Source organism: Leuciscus leuciscus (genome assembly GCF_965113295.1).
Source record: "Leuciscus leuciscus genome assembly, chromosome: 12".
Lineage (NCBI taxonomy): Eukaryota > Metazoa > Chordata > Actinopteri > Cypriniformes > Leuciscidae > Leuciscus > Leuciscus leuciscus.
The window spans coordinates 33,993,141-34,012,114 of NC_138736.1; the positions used below are offsets into that span (position 1 = coordinate 33,993,141).

The 18,974-nt window shown below is 38.3% G+C and overlaps 1 protein-coding gene, 1 long non-coding RNA gene and 1 pseudogene across 4 annotated transcripts in view; 2 read left to right on the forward strand and 1 right to left on the reverse strand.

The window, feature by feature from the left end:
- Positions 1-18,974, reverse strand: part of LOC309511174 (CMP-N-acetylneuraminate-beta-galactosamide-alpha-2,3-sialyltransferase 1-like) — a 100,367-nt gene that overhangs the window by 9,892 nt on the left and 71,501 nt on the right. The window lies entirely within an intron of this gene.
- On the forward strand, positions 102-18,113 carry LOC309510690 (CMP-N-acetylneuraminate-beta-galactosamide-alpha-2,3-sialyltransferase 2-like; annotated as a pseudogene). The gene is made up of 6 exons (XR_014211659.1): positions 102-152; positions 12,944-13,137; positions 13,698-13,877; positions 15,520-15,565; positions 17,180-17,316; positions 17,421-18,113. The product of XR_014211659.1 is annotated as a CMP-N-acetylneuraminate-beta-galactosamide-alpha-2,3-sialyltransferase 2-like (transcript).
- LOC309511235 lies at positions 532-2,593 on the forward strand. 2 transcript variants are annotated; one of them, XR_014210545.1, is made up of 5 exons: positions 532-879; positions 1,262-1,313; positions 1,504-1,568; positions 1,661-1,906; positions 2,179-2,593. It is a non-coding gene; the product is annotated as an uncharacterized lncRNA (long non-coding RNA). The 2 variants fall into 2 exon arrangements; XR_014210546.1 differs by lacking the exon at positions 532-879 and having other exon boundaries at positions 1,035-1,313.

The following is an 18,974-nucleotide window of genomic DNA, read 5'->3' on the forward strand; positions in this document are numbered from 1 at the left end:
TCCTTATAATCGGTTCAAACATTTGATGAACAATAGCCTGGTGGAGCAGTTGTTTCATGAAGAACCCTGTGCCTGTATGGAGCGGTGTTTGACGGCAAGTGCTCTCTCTCAATAGCAGCGGGCTTCCTGGTGACATCCATGCCTGGTGGCAGGTAGGCCTATTAATTTCCATCCTTAGTGTTGAAAATGGCCAAAAACCACAATGTTATATAGGGAAGAGTGGGGTAAGATGAGCCATATTTGACCTGTGTGTTCCTCAAAATAAGGGAAAATGAGGCAAAATTACAATGAAAGTACAGTAATTTCAGGATGTTTCCTATCACACTGTTAGACTTTTCTGTAATTTCTACAGTTATTTACTTTAAATCCCCCAGTATTATACTGCTATTTCTCTTTACAGTAAATAACTGTGATTCCAATTGCATCATGGAAATTTTCTGTGACGTCTAACACCACATACAGAGACTTACTGTATTTTTTAAATTTGCTGTATACTACTGTATTTGACGTAACTGCCTCTCTGGCTGGCACCATTCCACCGTGCTTTTTATTTCCTAATTTTTGCCTTACACCACGTGTCTACAACGCTATAATAGCCAGAGGCTGTCTATATTGGACACATTGAAGCGACCGGACCTTTAAATGCAAACCTGTTTATCCCTTGTAAGAACTAGTGCGAGCGCTTGGACTCGTATCGGACTACGTCTGAAATATAACGGCCGCGGCGCATCACTACACTGTCTGGGATTTGTCGTGTCGCGTCAGACAGACATCCAGTGTAGGTAATGGGGTCTGTCTTTTGTTGGATCGCGACGTTCGTGTCTGGCCCGGGGAAGAGACGGAATTCACTTCACCGAGAGAGAGAGATCAGCAAGCAAGGTAAAAAAAAAAAAAAAAAAAAACATTCTGTGTATGTTGACAGGATTGTGCCCAGTTTAACGTATGTTATAACGTTAACGTTAGCCTAACGTTACTCGTCGTCAACATGGCGGTAACGAACTTTACCATGGTAAACTGAGCTAACGTTTCATTTTACACACTTTGTTAGATTATTGAATTGTCGAGTTAAAATATGCCAACGAGCAACGCGTTTACATTAACAATAAATGTGAATAAACTAATGTGAAATTCTGTTTATATCTTAATGTTGGCCTACTGATGAGAACCTTTATAGTTTTAGCATTAGTTTGCAAACTATACCATATTATAGTTTTTTTTTTTTTATGGAATTTAATATTTACTTCCATTTTTGTGTTTAAAGGCAACTGCAACAAAGCGCCAATTCGCGCCAGTGACTTAGCAAGATTCCAGAGGTAGGCCAGCCCATTTGTGATATATTTTGAGATAAGTTTGCTGAAATGATTAGCATACACTATGTGAAAATTGCTTTTGAGCCACTGGTGCAGACTAGGTAGCTAACAATATCTTATAAAATCTCTATAAAATTGGCTAACTTTATATCAAATAAGTGACCTTTGCATTATGTCTAACTTTATTACACAGCAAATGAACCAATCAGAAGATGGACCATTGTCTTTGTTCAGTCTCACCAGATTAAATGTATCCAGGTAAGCACTGCAGTAAAACTCTCACTAAGACCAAATCTAGCATTCTAAACAACTTAAGTTTATATTTTTGCATTATTTTTATATTTTATTAGCCAGCGACTCTACCATTGCAGTTCCACCTGACTAGGAAGGTCCTAATATCAGCGCACAGGTGGGTTAACTACTGTAGGAAGGAGAACGATCATCACACAGTGATTTCTTGCATGTATCTTACTGTGTATTTGTCTCAAACAGGTACTCCTTCACTGCAGACAAGCTGAAATGGGCTAAAATCATCTATTTCAGTCGTTCAACTTCTTTCTATGCATCTCAGCATTTTTGGACAGAATTTAGGATTTGTAAGTATTAAAATTTAATCTGGCATAATTTAATTTAGTTCTTTTGTATGCTATTTATTGACAAAAGCTGTTTACAAATATATATTCTTAAGTTTTTGTGAAAATAATAATAAAAATTAACAAAAAAGGAGGTTAAAAATAATGTGACACTAATCTTCTCTCTCTCTCTCTCTCTCTCTCTCTCTCTCTCTCTCTCTCTCTCTCTCTCTCTCTCTCTCTCTCTCTCTCTCTCTCTCTCTCTCTCTCTCTCTCTCTCTCTCTCTCTCATATAGTTTTGGAACCGGGATCTCCTCTGAAGGACTGAGTACATTTGTGTTTGTGGGCACGCATGCAGACCAGGGAACACTCTGATGTTGTCAATCAAGTTCTGAACAGGAACCAATCTTTGGAGAAGTTCATTTATTCACAAAGGTGGACAAAAACATTGTGTTGGCTTTTTAAAGATTATTTTGATGATGACTTTTACTCCTATGCTGTAGAAAAGATGGAGTAGACAGTCAGACATTGATAATAATAATAAATGTTTCTTGAGCATCAAAGAGACTTCTTTCAAAAACATTACGCCACTTAAATACTTCTTTTGGCCACCAGTGTACATGAATCCAACACATTTTTGGAAATAAGTGAAATTATTTTTAAGGTGGGGTTATGTGTCTTGTATTGTGAAAAGAACTTTGTTTTGTCCTGTTTTGGACATTTCCTTTTTGAATGCTTAAAAATGTATTTATATTCTGCAGTTTTATGAATGTAATGGTTGATATTTCATTATAATACTTGTATAAGCTAAACAACCAATGACTCTACATTCATTTAGTCAAATGCTAATGTTTTGTTTATGATTTTATGTATGTTTTCAAAAATGTTTGCAGTGAAGGACAGCACATAATGTGTTAATTTAACACGTTTACACATCTTTGTGCTAACCTCTCTGACATATTTACTTTGTTAAAATCATTAACACAATGAATGAGTTAAAATTAACACAAAAAATGTTGTCTCTAAACTTACCCATTAATGTGTAAAAATTTCACACATCATTTCCAGCATTGGCATGTTTATTTTGTGATATATATGAAATGTTTTAAATAAAAAAATGGTATTTTGTGATAACTTTGTCTAATTGGTTTGTATGAAAGTAGTACTTATGTAGGATAAAAATAAAATTAATCATATATCAAAATTATCACATCTAATTTATATTTAGTACAAATAAAAAAAATTACAGTAGTGTACTGATTAGCTTAGTTTTTACAGTAATGCACTGTACTGATTAGCTTCGTTTTTACAGTAATGCACTGTATTACACAAAACTGAAATACGGTTTGGTACTGTAACTCTTAATTACAGTAACTTACTGGCAACAGTGTTGCCAGTAAGTTACTGTAAAAAACCCTTGAAAAGTCTAACAGTGCAGTTTAAATGACCATAATGCATCCATGACAAAGGATTAAACAAATATGAAAAAAATAAATAATGTTCCAGGCTGTTGCCTAATTTCTGTCCCTATGAAAATAAACTTAATATACATTTATAAAACGGTTAGTTCCAGTCCTTGATTCTGATTGGTCAATGGCTGTGTTTTATTCACGATAAAACACGGCTATGACCGCTTCACCCAACGGTTCTATGCATCACTACACAACACCCCTAGCAACCACTCTTAGCAACATAAACATATGTTCTCGTTGAAATTGGCCCTGTCCCAAATGGCACACTTCATGCACTTTCGGTCTTGTGGACTTATAATGGCTGCCGCATGCTTTTTTTTCATTTTAGGTCTCAGAATGGTGCTCGCGAGCGCTATGCAGTCGATTTGCGCCCTCGATGCGCACTTTGGCCGAGCCCGCACTGATGCGAGTTCCGCAGTAGACTTCTTCCCGACAGTCAAAGCAATGTTATTTTAACGTTCATTGAAGCTCATAGACCGTTTCAAAGGCCTTTCGCTGGTTTAAGGTAGAGTAGTATCGTGAGAGATTTACAGGCGATCTGACCAATCATAATCCGCCATTTTTGTCCGACAACGTAGTCAGGAGAGTTAGAACCATAGACTGTAAAAAAAATTTGGGACGTAGTGTCCGTGACATCACCCGTAGGTTTCTGAAGACCGTTTTTGAAGCCTAAAGTGGGCGTAGCTGACCTTCGCCATCTTGGCAACACGCCACTCCCGAATTTATTTATTTTTACAGTCAGACAATTAGCTGAGGTAACATGACGGCTAACAGACAGCAGACAAACGGCTAATGATGACTAATGACCACAGCAGCGGGAATCCACCTGTCACTCAAAAGTGGACACCCTTAATTATGCAGAAATTTAAGGCTTAATATAATTTAAATGGATGAGTTATAAAAAAAATTCACCACCCCCACTTTTTGCTCCAGGCTGTAAAGTTGGGCATTTCAACATGGGGGAGATGCAGATTTGACTCACTTTTGCAGCCAGCCTCAAGCGGTTGATGAATTGCCGTTTAATTCACATCCGTGTTGGTTTCAAGAGAGAGACAGGGAGGTTGCCGCTTTGTTAGAACATTAACGTCGGTGGATTTGAATTTGAATAATGGTGTGTAGTGACGTCTTTCCGCGGTTAAAACAACAGTCCTTCTGATGTTCATTCATGTTTATTTGATGCTATAAATCAACCAAGGAAAAGATGATCGGTTCACGAGCAGCTTTAACTGAGGCAATCTGTTATGACACATTAAAGAGCCACAAAACAGTAGGCCTATTTATGGTTTAATTTTCTTTGACTGACCAAATTTGAAAGTTGAGACAATAGGCTTGTTCGACTTCATGCAGCTCTGCGCAGACCGATCGGCGGCTGACTTGAAGCTGTGCATGCCGGTTAGAAATTTTGTCCGACTTGATACAGCGCCGACGGCACGTGACTGTGACGGATGCCATCAAAGTACGAGAGCGATTCAAGAGTAGCCGGAGAACTCAGCCAGCGCAGCTTCTCAAGAGTGGCTGCACTGGGCTGCAGGAGGGCTGATGACGACACAGCTGTTCCACGATTGGCCGGATTCACCGCATGACAACGATCACGTGTGTTTCGTGTTTATTCGAACACCTTTAGTTCATCTAAAGCTCACAAATCAGTTTTTTATAACAGTAAACACTCTTTTCATGTCGTTGCGATGTTATATTGTGTCATGTTTATCAAATTAAAACTGATTAAAAAACGTATGAGGTGGAATCCAATGGGGTCGCTGTGTCCAGTTTATATACTGTCTGTGGGCAGCAGTGAAGATGCTAGAGCACTGTGGAGTATTTTCCTGTTCTAATCGGCGGACCATCGCAAACCATTTCCACATACCATTCAGATCAGAAAGAAGTTCGAAAGCACTTGTAAGAGGCACGAAACTTACTTTTAGCGCAACCCAATCTGAAGTTAATTCATACATTGTTCGACCAGGACATAACTGTTTTATATATATAGGTTATTTGTGTTTGCGCACATGATATCAGGAAGCAATGTAAATGTAAAACACACACGTTTCTTCAACTTATTAAAATATCTTACTTTACTGCAACTATCTGTTTCTGCTTCTTTATCATATTTATAGTGTGTGATTTATAAAATACCTTATATCCTACATCACATATTTTGATTTTGGACGTCTGGTCACTTTATATCTTAAATCAGAATATTATATTAATGTTAAGCCTACTATGAATATTAAAATACGCCGAACCATGTGTCCTGTATAATAGCTACATAAATGACCTTTGCAGCAAAAAAACCTGCGTGAAAAACAGTTCGGTACCGATTCAGTGAGGTATGATTAATTAAATGCGCTGACAGCTCATTGCACCTGCCATACAGATTACACTGAGTGGAGCGGGTGACCGGTCTAAGATGGCGGCCCCACGGCTCGCCCGCGCCAGTAGGCAGTAGCGGTCGATAGGGCGTCTATCTATATGATGTCTATGTTGAGCCCAGTCAAGCCCAATGGTAAGTCCGGCCTTGGAGATAGCGGATTTTTGGTGATATAGTGACATATAACGATATAACGATTTGATTAGTTATAGGCTATTTAGGCTTACATTTAAATTTACACAACACATTGATTGATAAGCTAGAGACAGAGTATACATATAGTGACATTAATAGATACATAGATATAAATAGACAGCTAGATTAATAGTTTATAGATATATAAATACATAGATTATAGATAGATACATATAGATACATAGATAGATTATATCTAGATACATATCTAGGTACTGTTGTGGTTTAATTATTTTCAGGGAATGACTTCGGAGATCTTTGATACCAGAAATATTAGACTTTATTAACAAACAAAGCCGAGTGCCCCTCTGCACCTGCAGAAAGACCCTGCAGAGAGACCCTCTTGTAAGATTGTCCAGCAAACGTATATACTGCATCCTTGTCCCAAAGATGGTAATACATTCTATAGATTATTTTGAGAAATAGTTTGTACCATGTGACTTTACTGAAATAGAATTCTCTGCTGTAACCACACAGCTCTCAGGTTCCCAAGTCACCCAAAGTCATACACAGACAGAAAGGAAATAATAGTGTACAAAAAATAGTTAAATTACTTATTTTCTAAATAATAAAATCTTCAACAGTACATATCTAGATAGATAGATTAGGCCTATAGATACATATCTAGATACATAGATAGATTCAGGTACTCCCCAGAAGAGGCTCCCCAGAAGAGATGCCATACATCTGTGGTGTGGGAGCATTTCCGTTTAGAAACCCCAAATAAAGTGAGATGTGTGTATTGTGATCGGCAGCTAGCCTACTGCAACAATACATCATCCATGATGCGCCATTTGAGGAGAATTTGAAATTTGCGTATTTGCCCTGAACTCATGATCCACTAACTTACTGGAAAGAGAGAGCAGTAATCTTTGCTCATTTTTATGTCTTATGGCTCGTTTCCACTGAGCAGTACGGTACGGTACGGTACGGTACAGTACGGTACGGTTCGGGTCTGTTAACCATGATCTGGCTAGCGTTTCCACTGCCAACAGTACCCTTACTTGATAGGCGTGGTGTTTTGATCGACGTCATTTTCGCGCGAAGAAGAACATAGTAAACTACAATGGATGACATATACAGCAGATCTTGTTCTTGCTCCTCGACATGTTTGTCACAAGAAGACAAGCGCCGACATTAGGCTTTTCTCAATATTAAGTACGCAAAGTTTGTACTTGCCATGTGCGACTCACTCCTACTACATGCACATGGTACAGCGCGAGTCATTCAGGTTCCTGGGCACCACCATCTCTCAGGATCTGAAGTGGGACACTCACATAGACTCTATTGTGAAGAAAGCCCAACAGAGACTGTACTTCCTGCGTCAGCTGAGGAAATTCAACCTGCCACAGGAGCTGCTCGTACAGTTCTACTCAGCTGTCATCCAGTCCATCCTCTGCACTTCCATCACCGTCTGGTTCGGCTCTGCTACCAAAACCGACCTCCGTAGACTACAGCGGATAGTTCGGACTGCTGAGCGAATCACTGGCACTACCCTTCCCACACTCAAAGTACTGCACTCATCCAGAGTGAGTAAAAGGGCTCGCAAAATCACTCTGGACCCGTCACACCCAGCACACTTTCTGTTTGAACTGTTACCGTCTGGTCGACGCTACAGAGCACCGAGCACAAAAACAACCAGACACAGGAAAAGTTTCTTTCCCCAGGCCATCTACCTCATGAACACTTAAATGTTCCCCTACTGTGGAACAAACATGTGCAATACTTCCCTCAGACATTTCATTATAGCACCTTATAACTTTATATATATTTATAATTTATAATCTTTTATTTTTATTTTATTTTTATTTTTTCTATTTTTTATTTATACCTATGTTACTTGTCACTTGTCTTGTCACTTTATATTGTATGTGTACTGGAAGCTACTGTCACCAAGACAAATTCCTCGTATGCGCAAGCATACTTGGCAATAAAGCTCTTTCTGATTCTGATTCTGATTCTGATTAAAAGCGTCACTCAGCTCGCTCTGCTACTCCGGTTATCTCTGTTACTCTGTATGTACAATTTTAAGCAACAATAAAACGAAATATGTTATAAAACACTACTCTGCCTCTTTTCGTTTTCATTTAAATAAATTAAACATTATAGGGACACAAATGTGGTTCATGCGCAACGCATATTTATTATTCACTGCACGTTATACGTTATTCTATTTATAACAAAACGAAATTTAAAACACAACCCTAACGTTACCTCTTTTCGTTTAAATAATAAAAAAAATTACACATATTACAGGCAATATGCATTTGTACAAATGTTGCAATAAACATCAGTGATAATCTTGTAATAAGAAAATGACAAGAAACCATATTTCTTTTTGTAAAATTTCAGTTTTATCAATAATAGCCAATATAAAAGTTTAAGTAAAAGGTACAAGAAGCTATACAATAAGAAATAAAGCAAACAATTCAGTCAAATGTCCAAATGCTGCGCTCTAGTCTAACATTACAACAGTAAAGTTAAATACAAATAGCCTATGAAACTAAAATTAGCCCTCAGCCAAAACGATTGACAGGGAACGAATTATATATTCACGAGACCAAAGATCGCCCGTTAGGTCTACACAAGACGAATTATATCTCATGTTTAACCACTACCGTCGGAGTCATCGGCGAACGTCAGAAGAACTAACTTAGCCGAGGAAAGGCTCATCCAGCCGGGAAACATGAGCGCCGAGCGCCCGCTGATCGCATGGATCTCACAACCGGGGAAAAACAAATCATCTTTATAAATAAACCACAGATTTGAGCTTTAAACAACTACATTCTCGCCTGAAAAACTCTTAAAATTACATTTCGTGACACAGTAACAGTAGTATTATATTAAACTGTATATTAACAATGGCGCTTCTTGTCATTCCCCTCGTAACACGCGCAAGTGACGATTCTCTGTCAACCAATCAACGTCCTGCAGTGAGTCTAGCTCCACCTTTTAGTACCGTACCACTGTGCTAGGTACCCCAACGGAAGGGTACCCAAAAAGTGGTACAGTACGGTTCGGCTTTTTGGTACCATTCTCAACTTTTGGCAGTGGAAACGCAAATAAAAGGGTACCGACCCGTACCGTACCGTACCGTACCGCTCGGTGGAAACGCGCCATTAGCTAAAAAATATCTTTGCATGCCAGCAACAAGTGTCCCTTGTGAGAGGATTTTTTCAAAGGCTGGAGAAATTATCTGTAAAAAAAGAAGTAGGCCAAGTCCTTCCACAGCAGAGAAATTATTATTTTTTATAAAAATCTCTAAAAAAGTGAGACATTGTGGCTTGATTTCTTTTATTAATATTCATTTTGCAGGACCAAAATAACATTATGCACAGTGAGGAGCCTATAGGTTACAAGCTTCACATATTAGAAAAATACAATAATAAAAAAACAACACATTTTTTTTAGGCACTTGGTGTTTTAAGCCCCCAACGGCGCCTTCCAGGCAGCGAGGGGATGGGTAGGTTTAAAGCATAGACAGTATAAGAAGTGGACAGAGTCATCTCATTGGAACTCAATTGAGACAAGTGAAGTCCGTTTTCAGCGATTTCTTAGGACTTCCGTTCCTGACGCGCAGACTCAAACCGAGCTTGACGACGTAGATGTGACGTGAGCAACCCGTCTGTCCTCTAGTAGCTGTGCCGAGAGAAATCTGAATCATTCCCTTCCGAATCTTGCAGAGACGGAGACCGTGAGTAGGAGCTGTCCATGAGCTAGGAGCAGGAGAAACTTTTGCTAGGTATTCTGATTAATTATTTTGTAATTTTGCCTCCACGTCCCCCCGATTGACCGCGAGCTTCTCCTCCCGTCCATACGGTAATCTCTCTACTGTGCGACAGAGAGTCGTGTGGTTATGACGCAATCGTTAGCCTACTTTTACAAAAACTGCTTCTACGGGGCCATAACGTAAGATACAAGGTAATGGAGCCTTTTATACATTGTCGTGTTTCTTTAGAAATAAATAATGGACAAATGGAGTCTTCAAACGCCTCAGATGTAAAGTTATTCACTGTCAAAGTGACGCCAAAATGAATGGGAGTCAATGGGATGCTAACAGCAGGTGAAGTTCTGCTACAAGATGGTGGCACGCGGCCGGCTTCAACTTCCGGTCGACTTCCTTCCCGCTTGGTTTAAAGCAGCACTCAGTAGCTTCGGGACTTCTTCGCTGTATTCTCGCTTTTTGCTCGCAGGTTTCTCTCTAGAGCTCCCCCCACAGCTTCGGAATAGATATTTGACAACACTGTCGTAAAAACTCGTTGGTGATTCTCAGACACCAGAGGCTATAGATCAACGACATCAAAGCAGATGGGACGTTCTTTAAAACGTCTTCTTCATTCGGGTTCGGACAGCGTGAGGGAGCGCAATAATGACAGCATTTTAGCAGATTTCTTTTGGCCATAAAGCAATTGTTTACATCGCGAGACCTGATATCACGCGAGACTTCCTGACGCAGCGTCCGGCGGCCCGCCGGCTCAAAGTTGCAAGTGCGTATTTTCCGCTCACGGGCACCAGGGGGGTGCGAAACGACCACCATTCAACCCGAAATAAGTAATATAACCATTCCAATGACTCCGAAGCTGTTCAGTTAAGGTAAAAAAAGTTACTTAGTTCACCTTTAAGGTTGAGGGTAGGGTTAGCTGCCTCTAAGGAGCCATTGGGGGCTTAAAACACCATCGAGCTTTTTTTTAATGGCTCGTCAATGTTGTTTCAGATCAACACCTGCAAGTGACCACTAGGTGTCACCGTTGAGACGGGTTTCGGATTGATTCGAAGCCTCGAAACAATATGGCCCATTTGGTTCAACTGTTTCATTGCTTCACGAAGCCTCGATCTGCCCGCCACCACTACCTGCTCGGTCCGCGCGATGTCAGTTTCCTGCTATGAATTTTTTCTCAAAGCTCATGCTCGCAGCAGTCTCGTACGAGCTCGTGTGAATTGCACGTATAAGTAACAACCTCGATCCATCAGGATATGCCAGATAGGTCGCTGCATTTCACTGCGCTTCGTGAAGAGTTTTTCTTTTGTGCGAAGACGTTCGCTGGAGACGTGTTAAAATATAGCGGAGTGCATTCATGATTATTAGGCTGCCGGTATAATAATCATCCTGGCGCCGGGTCTGAGTGAGTAATTTACTCTCTTACCTTTGTGACATTTCAAGACCAGCCGCTTCTGCAAATGACGCGGATCTGACGCGTCCCATTTTCTCACAAATCTTAACGTTTATTTAAGACTTTATTTGACCCATTTAAGACTGCTCTTATGAGGACACTCGACAAAACAGACATTTTGGCATAATTTGTGTGTGTTATGGTTCGTTCAAGCCTGAAAGAGAACTCGATACTGATGCGCGTCTTTCTGTCGTGTGTTTGTGTGTGTCACATAAAGGCCAATTTATACTTCTGCGTCGGGTGCGCGTAGAAGGTACGGCGTAGCATACGCATTGACGTGTACCATACGTCGTACCCTTCGCCGTACCCTGACGCGCACCTCCTCAAAAATGTAACTACGCGTCGCGGCGACGCGGACCGCAAGATCTGTGATTGGTCGGCTGGATAGCATCGCGTTTCCTCCTACACTCTGCACCGCCCGCCCGCCATTTTTAAATTCCGAAGATCAGTGAAGAGCCATGGAAATAGACCAAGTAACCGAGAGATTGCTTGAAGAAGTGCGGAAATACAGCCATCTGTATGACTCCTTCAGTCGCCATTGCTCGTAGAAACCTAAACTCAAAATAGCCGCGAGGAATGTAAACACAGTGGAACTGGAACATTAAAACCCACCCGCGCCAACTAGCGTTTCGGCGGTGTAACTGCACATCAACACAGACATTCGCAGAAGTATAAATGCTCACGACGGCGTCACCTACGTGCGTAGCCTACGACGTACACTACGGCGTACCTTCGACGCAGAAGTATAAATTGGCCTTTAGGCAGGACTTAAACAGCGCGGTCTCTTTTGTCTTGTCCCGCTTGAATGGTTTAAAAGCATTTGCATTAATAAGAGAGTGATCATACAACGCTAGTCAACGGGTGACAGAAAAAAACGGATACTGCGTTAATTGCGTTAAATCTTAACGCTAAAAAAAAAAAAAAAAAAAAAAGTAGGCTAATGAAACCGGTGTTGCGACTGAACACCGTAACACCCATAACACCGACTATTGTAGAAAGCCTAGTGCCTTCCCCTTTCATTTTCACAGTCTGGCAGAAGTGGTGGGTGGTTCCAAAGTATTATCTATATTATATATCCATATTTTACCTTATAGCACACTCCAACACCTTCATATAGTGGATCTAATCAACAACATGAAATACCAGTTCTGACTCAGTTTGTTATTGTGTTGGCCTAAAGAAATGATACTGTTGTGTGACTGCTTTGAAATTCTTTGAATTGCAATGCTGTCCTTTTTCTGAAGTTTTAATCTAACTTTCTGAGGTGTGGACAATTCTGTTCATATTCTCAATGATGACTTGAATGGGAGTGAATTCTTTAAAAATTGACTGTAGAATTAGAACAATGGAGAATGGGTTTTCTAACGATATAATGTGTGTTTGGTGTCTGTCATTTCTTTAATGTTTGTTGATTTAATAAAAAATGCAGTAAAACATTAACATTGTGAAATAATAATAACATTTAAAATAACTGTTTTCTATTTTAATATATTTAAATGTAAAATCATTACTTCAGTCTTCAGTGTCACATGATCCTTCAGAAATCATTCTAATATGCTGATTTGATGCTATAGTTGGGTTGGTTCATATTTTTGTGGAAACTTGATACATTTTATTTAGGATTCTTTGATTAACAGAAAGTTCAAAAACAGCTTTTTTTTTATATAAATATTTTGTAAAGTTTTAATGTCTTTTAACTAATCATTAGTGCTAATTTATATAAATTGTTCTTAGTGATTTTCAAATGTAATCTTTATATTGATTTTTTTTTATTTGATTATAATTTCATGCTGATCGTAGAAGTGCACTTTCCTGCGTCACTGTGACATTAGATTTGTTTTTAATCCACCCACAGTCTCTACAGTCTACTAAGAGCAAAGCTAGTTATTCTCAAGTGATTCAGCAGCTGTTCTCTGTCATTCCTGGAGAGGAACACTACAGAGACGCAGGTCCATCTCGCTGCCGAACCTGTGCTGTGGTGGGGAACTCTGGGAACCTTGTAGGATCATTCTATGGTCCTCTTATAGACAGTCATGATTTTGTAATGAGGTAAACAGAAGCATCATACAGTAGGCTACTACATTCTCTTTAATAAATGATTCAATAACAAATGAATTTTTTAACAGTCACTCGAATGCGTTATTTTAAGCACCAAGTTTTTTTTTTATCAAAAGCTGATTTACTCTATCGCTATCGTAGACATCAGTGTTTATATTTAAACTTTTATCCCAGTAGCCTACTTATATGATAATTTGAAATATTGTATCACAGAAATAATGATACTATGAGGAAAAGACTGCTGTTTCATGACAACTCTCTCTGGGTCAGCGCCAGCGCCAACACATATTTTAATGTTGCGATATGATTTTGTCAAAAGGTTTAATAGACAGACGAAATGGAAGAAGATTGCGTGGGTGTTTGAATGGAGATCACAATCTTTTAAAGATGAATCGTGCAGCTCTATTGTCTTATCTCTCTCTCAGCATATGAGTAGCGCTGCGTGTCGTGCGTGTGAGCTGAAAACCTGATCAAGAATTTAAAAATGGACATAGGTCCACTTTGATTATGATTTTAATATTACTTTAATATTATATTTCTGTCTCCCTCAGAATGAATAAGGCACCAGTTGAAGGTTATGAGAAAGATGTGGGGTCCAGGACCACCCACCACTTCTTGTACCCAGAAAGTGCTATTCATCTGGACAACACCACCCACCTGGTGTTGTTGCCCTTCAAAACACTGGATATCCAGTGGGTCACCAGTGCTCTTACTGATGGAACTATTAAACGGTGAGATAATGGTTAAATATATACTATAATTAAGTCACATTGAATTGCAAAATGAAAAAAAAAATCATATATATACACACACATTATGTATGTATGTATGTATGTAATATACATGTATATATGTGTGTATATATATATGTGTATATATGTATATATATATATATATATATATATATATATGAAGAGTTCAGATGCAAAAGCCTCTAAATGCCATCTGAAATTTTCTTATAGAATGATCATTTTTATCAAGCTCGTATATTTAAATTCAATAATTTCACTCAAATGGCAATGAAGATTACCTATTAATTGTCATTTAAGTGAAATTACTGAACTTAAATACACAAGCTTGATAAAAATGATCATTCTATAAGAAAATCTCAGATGGCATTTAGAGGCTTTTGCATCTGAACTCTTCATATATATATATATATATATATATATATATATATATATATATATATATATATATATATATATATATATATATTATCAGCATAAATGCAGTACAACAAATCGTTCTATACCCTAATGTGTAAATAATTTACAATTTAAATATTATAGCAATACATTTTTTGTACTATGGTAATACGATTTTTTGAGAACATATACAACATACACACCAACACACACACACAAAAACATTCTAAAGCTTCATTTTCTATATAAGCAAAATGTAATTTCAGATGTCTTTTGATTCGGAGGTGAAATATGATGATGATGATTGATTAGTCTTTATATCTTGAATGACATATGCGGTGTTGGGGAAAGTTAATGCATTACAATATTGCGTTACTTCCTTAAAAAGTAACTAATTGCGTTAGTTACTTTTTTAGAAAAGTAAGGCGTTACTTTTTTTCACTTGGGGAGTGCTTGTTTGTTTTTTTAGAACAAAAAAAAAGTAATATTTTTGGGCAAATATAAAGGCCCTTTCACACCAAAAGTGAAATAATAAGCCAAGCCTCATGCTTAAGGAAATGCAAATTCACGCGTGTACAGTAGAGGAAAGCAAACAAACAAACCTTTTAGCTGCTGCTGTTCTGGATAATAGAAGAATAGGAGAAAAAAAGTTTAACATTTACTTTACCAATAAAAAATGTAAAAAATCTATAGTCATTTTTGCTTATGGTTTAACTGAATTATTGAAGGTCAGAAGCATGTACATTGGTCAATAAAAGTGAGATTAAATGCATAAAATTGTATGTTTTATTTAACATATTTAGTTATTAGAGGTTTGCATAGTATTCTGATTCTGCATTTTGAGGAATATTGAATTCTTTTTGTGCAAGTGAGATGAATAAATGCACTCATATTCAGTCTAGAACTACAATAACCATCATGTTTACACACACACACACACACACACACACACACACACACACACACACACACTGCGCCTCGATTATTTGTCTCAACATGAGCATAAGGGCACTTGTGTTACTTATTTGATAGAGTAACTTGATATTTTGTTAATTTTAAAAGTAATGAGTTATTTTACTAGTTACTTGAAAAAGTAATCTGATTTACGTAACTCAAGTTACTTGTAATGAGTTACCCCAACACTGGACATATGTACTTATATTTTGTCATCAATTATTTCTTGGATTGTTTTGACCCTTTTTTCGGTTTCTGTATTACTCAACAGAACACGATTTAAGGTTATAGACAAGCTACGAGCCAACAAGGACAAGGTAAGATCACACAGTATCTAAATTTGATGTTAATAATAAACCAACGAAAACAATAAACCATTCAACAGAAAAGAGTTCATATAAAGAATTTTGAATTGATCAAATTGGTCATAGTTGTATGCTTTGTCTCTACAAACTCCACCTGAGAGACTGCTGTGGAGATTAATGTTATGGCACACAGACTACTTTAGGCTTGAGATAAGTGCACAATGTATGCCATGGAAACCCTTTAGTGTCACCATAGGTCTTCAATCCTGCTCCTGGAGGCCACTCTCCTGCAAAGTTTCACTCCAACTCTATTTCAACACTGCTATTTTTATGCACATTTTGTGATATCGCAAGAAAGAATGCTGGATGGAAAAGCCAAAATACGCATAAATTCTATAAATGCGCATAAAAAATGTATGCGCTCAATTGAATCAGATACATTTTTATCCTGTAAGAAGACATAAACTATGATGGAAACACATAAATACCTCGATTTGCAACAAAAAGCTCACGTGACTTTGCCTCAACAGAGGATGTGATGGCACAACTGGACTAACCAGTGGACAAAATTCATTGCATAGTATATACAATGTTGGTTTGGTCATTCTGAAATGACTTGGGTTAATTCCCTCCCAGAAGCATCTCACATGATTGGATTCCTAAACACCAGGCGTTCAAACGCAAGATAACATGACAGTGTTTATTGCGTTTCGACTGGGTGCTCTTAGACACAACTCATTTATGATGTAGGGGGAAAAAAGCCACATTGCCGCAACTTCCATTTTTATTAGATATTTTGCGCCAAAGGGACAATTTTGTTCCTGAGACTTTTGTTTGCATGTAATGGAATGAGGTGTGGAAAGTAATGGAAAGGAAATGGAATGAGGTGAACCCTTTGCAGGGAGTTTGATTGACAGGCGATTTGACCAATCATAATCCGCCGAATCTGGCATTTTTGTCCAACAAAGCAGTCAGGAGAGTTAGTAGATTAACGTTGGAGGATTTGAACTTGAAAAACGGTGTACTGACGTCTTTCCGCGGTTAAAACAACATTCCTTCTTATGTTCATTCATGTTTATTTGATGCTATAAATTAACTAGAAGGAAGAGATGATCGGTTCATGAGCAGCTTTAACTGAGGCTCTACAGTGATGTCAGACACATTAAAGAGCCACAAAACGGTATTTATTGTTTAAATTTCTTTTAAAAATGACCAAATTTGAAAGGTGAAACTTTGTTTCATATCAAAAGTAACCTGCTCTGTCCTGTCTGTCAGCGTGTTGTCAGTGTCCTCTCTCCTCCGCAATGTATTTTTCACTGCGTGAGAACATGGTGTGGCGCAAGAGCGGCGTGGCTTGTCGGACATAGCAACAGTAACTAAAGGGGGCGGGTCTTTGCGAACGGTCAATTAAAGTTAAATTTGCAACTTTGGATGAAAACATAGCTATTGTAACTTTTCTTTGTTTAAAATCGGTTTAAATCCTAAAATGAATTGTTCATTATCTGGTTTTGAGTCCCAGATCTTGTCAGACTTTTAGACCCCATTGTAGATTCTGAAGTAGCTTGTAAAGGCTACAACATCAAAGTTCCTTTTTGTTCTTTGCTAACGGTCCTCTCGTTCTTCCAGGTGATGGTTATACACCCTGCTTTCATGCATTATGTGCACACTACGTGGCTGCACATTAAGTCTAAAAGATCTTATCCATCCACGGGTTTCCTTGTGCTGATGTTCACGGGATGCACGGGATGCACATCTGTGATGAGGTAAAGCTTTTAGCATTCACAGAGTTCTTGTGGCTTACTGTCTGCGGTTTGTGTGCTGTACACTAATGTCAGGTACTTCTGCTGATGTGTTTTTCTGTGCTTAGGTCAGTGTGTTTGGCTTTGGCGCAAACAGTAAAGGCACTTGGCACCACTATTTCGAAAACATGCCCAAGAATTTCAAACACACTGGTAAACACAGTGGAGGGATTGAGACCCAGACCATCTTAGAACTTCAGAAAAGGGAGCTGATCAGTATATACAGAGGGTGGTGAGAAGGACGAGGACTCTGAGTTTCAGTTACACGATTATTTAATGACATTCACCTGTATTGATGATATCCACAGTGCTCGAAGTAGGCCGGTATGCGCCTCCAGCGAAAACAGAATGTGAAGACAGACACTTTAGAACATGTTTTTACATTTCTTTTTTAAATTAAAACATATTATTGTGGATGTGACATTAGATGAACATAATGCAAATAAATTTTAAGTTAATAATGAATATAATCTAGTTAGTTATCGATATTCAGGGTTTGACTTGATAAGTACTGTATTGTAGAACCAATTGTATGTTCAATCATCCCAACCCCCCCCCCCCCCCCAACCACGTAAGTACCGCCAGCACTTTTTTTGTTTTTTTACTTCAAGCACTGTATATACATATTTTGTTATATAGCCTATACTCCTTCGTTCAAAAATGTTCGCTCAGCAAGATTTTGTTTGTTTTTCTAAAGATTAATATTTATAGGATGCTTTGTAATGATCAAAATTGACAATAAAGACATACATTGTTACATCTTATTTCTATTTCCTTTAAATGCTGTTCTTTTGACTTTCTATTCATCAAAGAATCCTGAAAAAAATTCATATTACCATTTCCTCAAAAATATTAAGCAGCACTGTGTTCAACATTGATAATAATAAGAAATGAGCACAAGATCAGCATATGCCTTTTTTGTGAAAGATCACGTGGCACTTTAGACACTGAATGCAGAAATGAAGAAATAATGCTGTCCAAGTCCTAACTGTGATATTCTCAAGGATACATGTTTGATGCACAGGCAGAAATATATATATTTTTTTCAGTAGCCTACATCGTGGTCGTCATGCATATAATCTTCAGTTCTCTGTTAAACTCTGAAGCTGTGCGTTTTAGACATGACTGGTTGAAAAGTACACTTTATTTTCTTATTTGAAATTGCAAAATTTCAGTAGGCTACACAATACATTTCAGAAGAAAAAAAGACAGTTAATGACTTCACCATTCAGGTCTGTCCACATTATTTGAGTTTTTGGGGGAGCATCAAAGCAGTATCACGCATGCTATAGTTTTGTTACAAGACAAAGGAATGTCTAGTCATAGTGTGTCAAAAGCTACCTGAGACATTTGTTTTCATGTAATGGAATGAGGTGTGGAGCCACTGAATAGGTCTTTCGTGCAGCAATACAGGAATGCATCGGTTGCGGTTTAATTTCTGTCACTTTACTGATGATTGATGAACAAACCATTAATATCCACCTGAAAGTGCAATTCAGACAGGTGTCATCCAAGTTTAGGTGCTAGTCAATCTAGGTCTATTATTGCCAATCACGGGCCCCCTCCTTGCTCATGCCATGGGGCATCTGCCCCGTCTGGCCCTTATGTTAATTTGGCCCTGA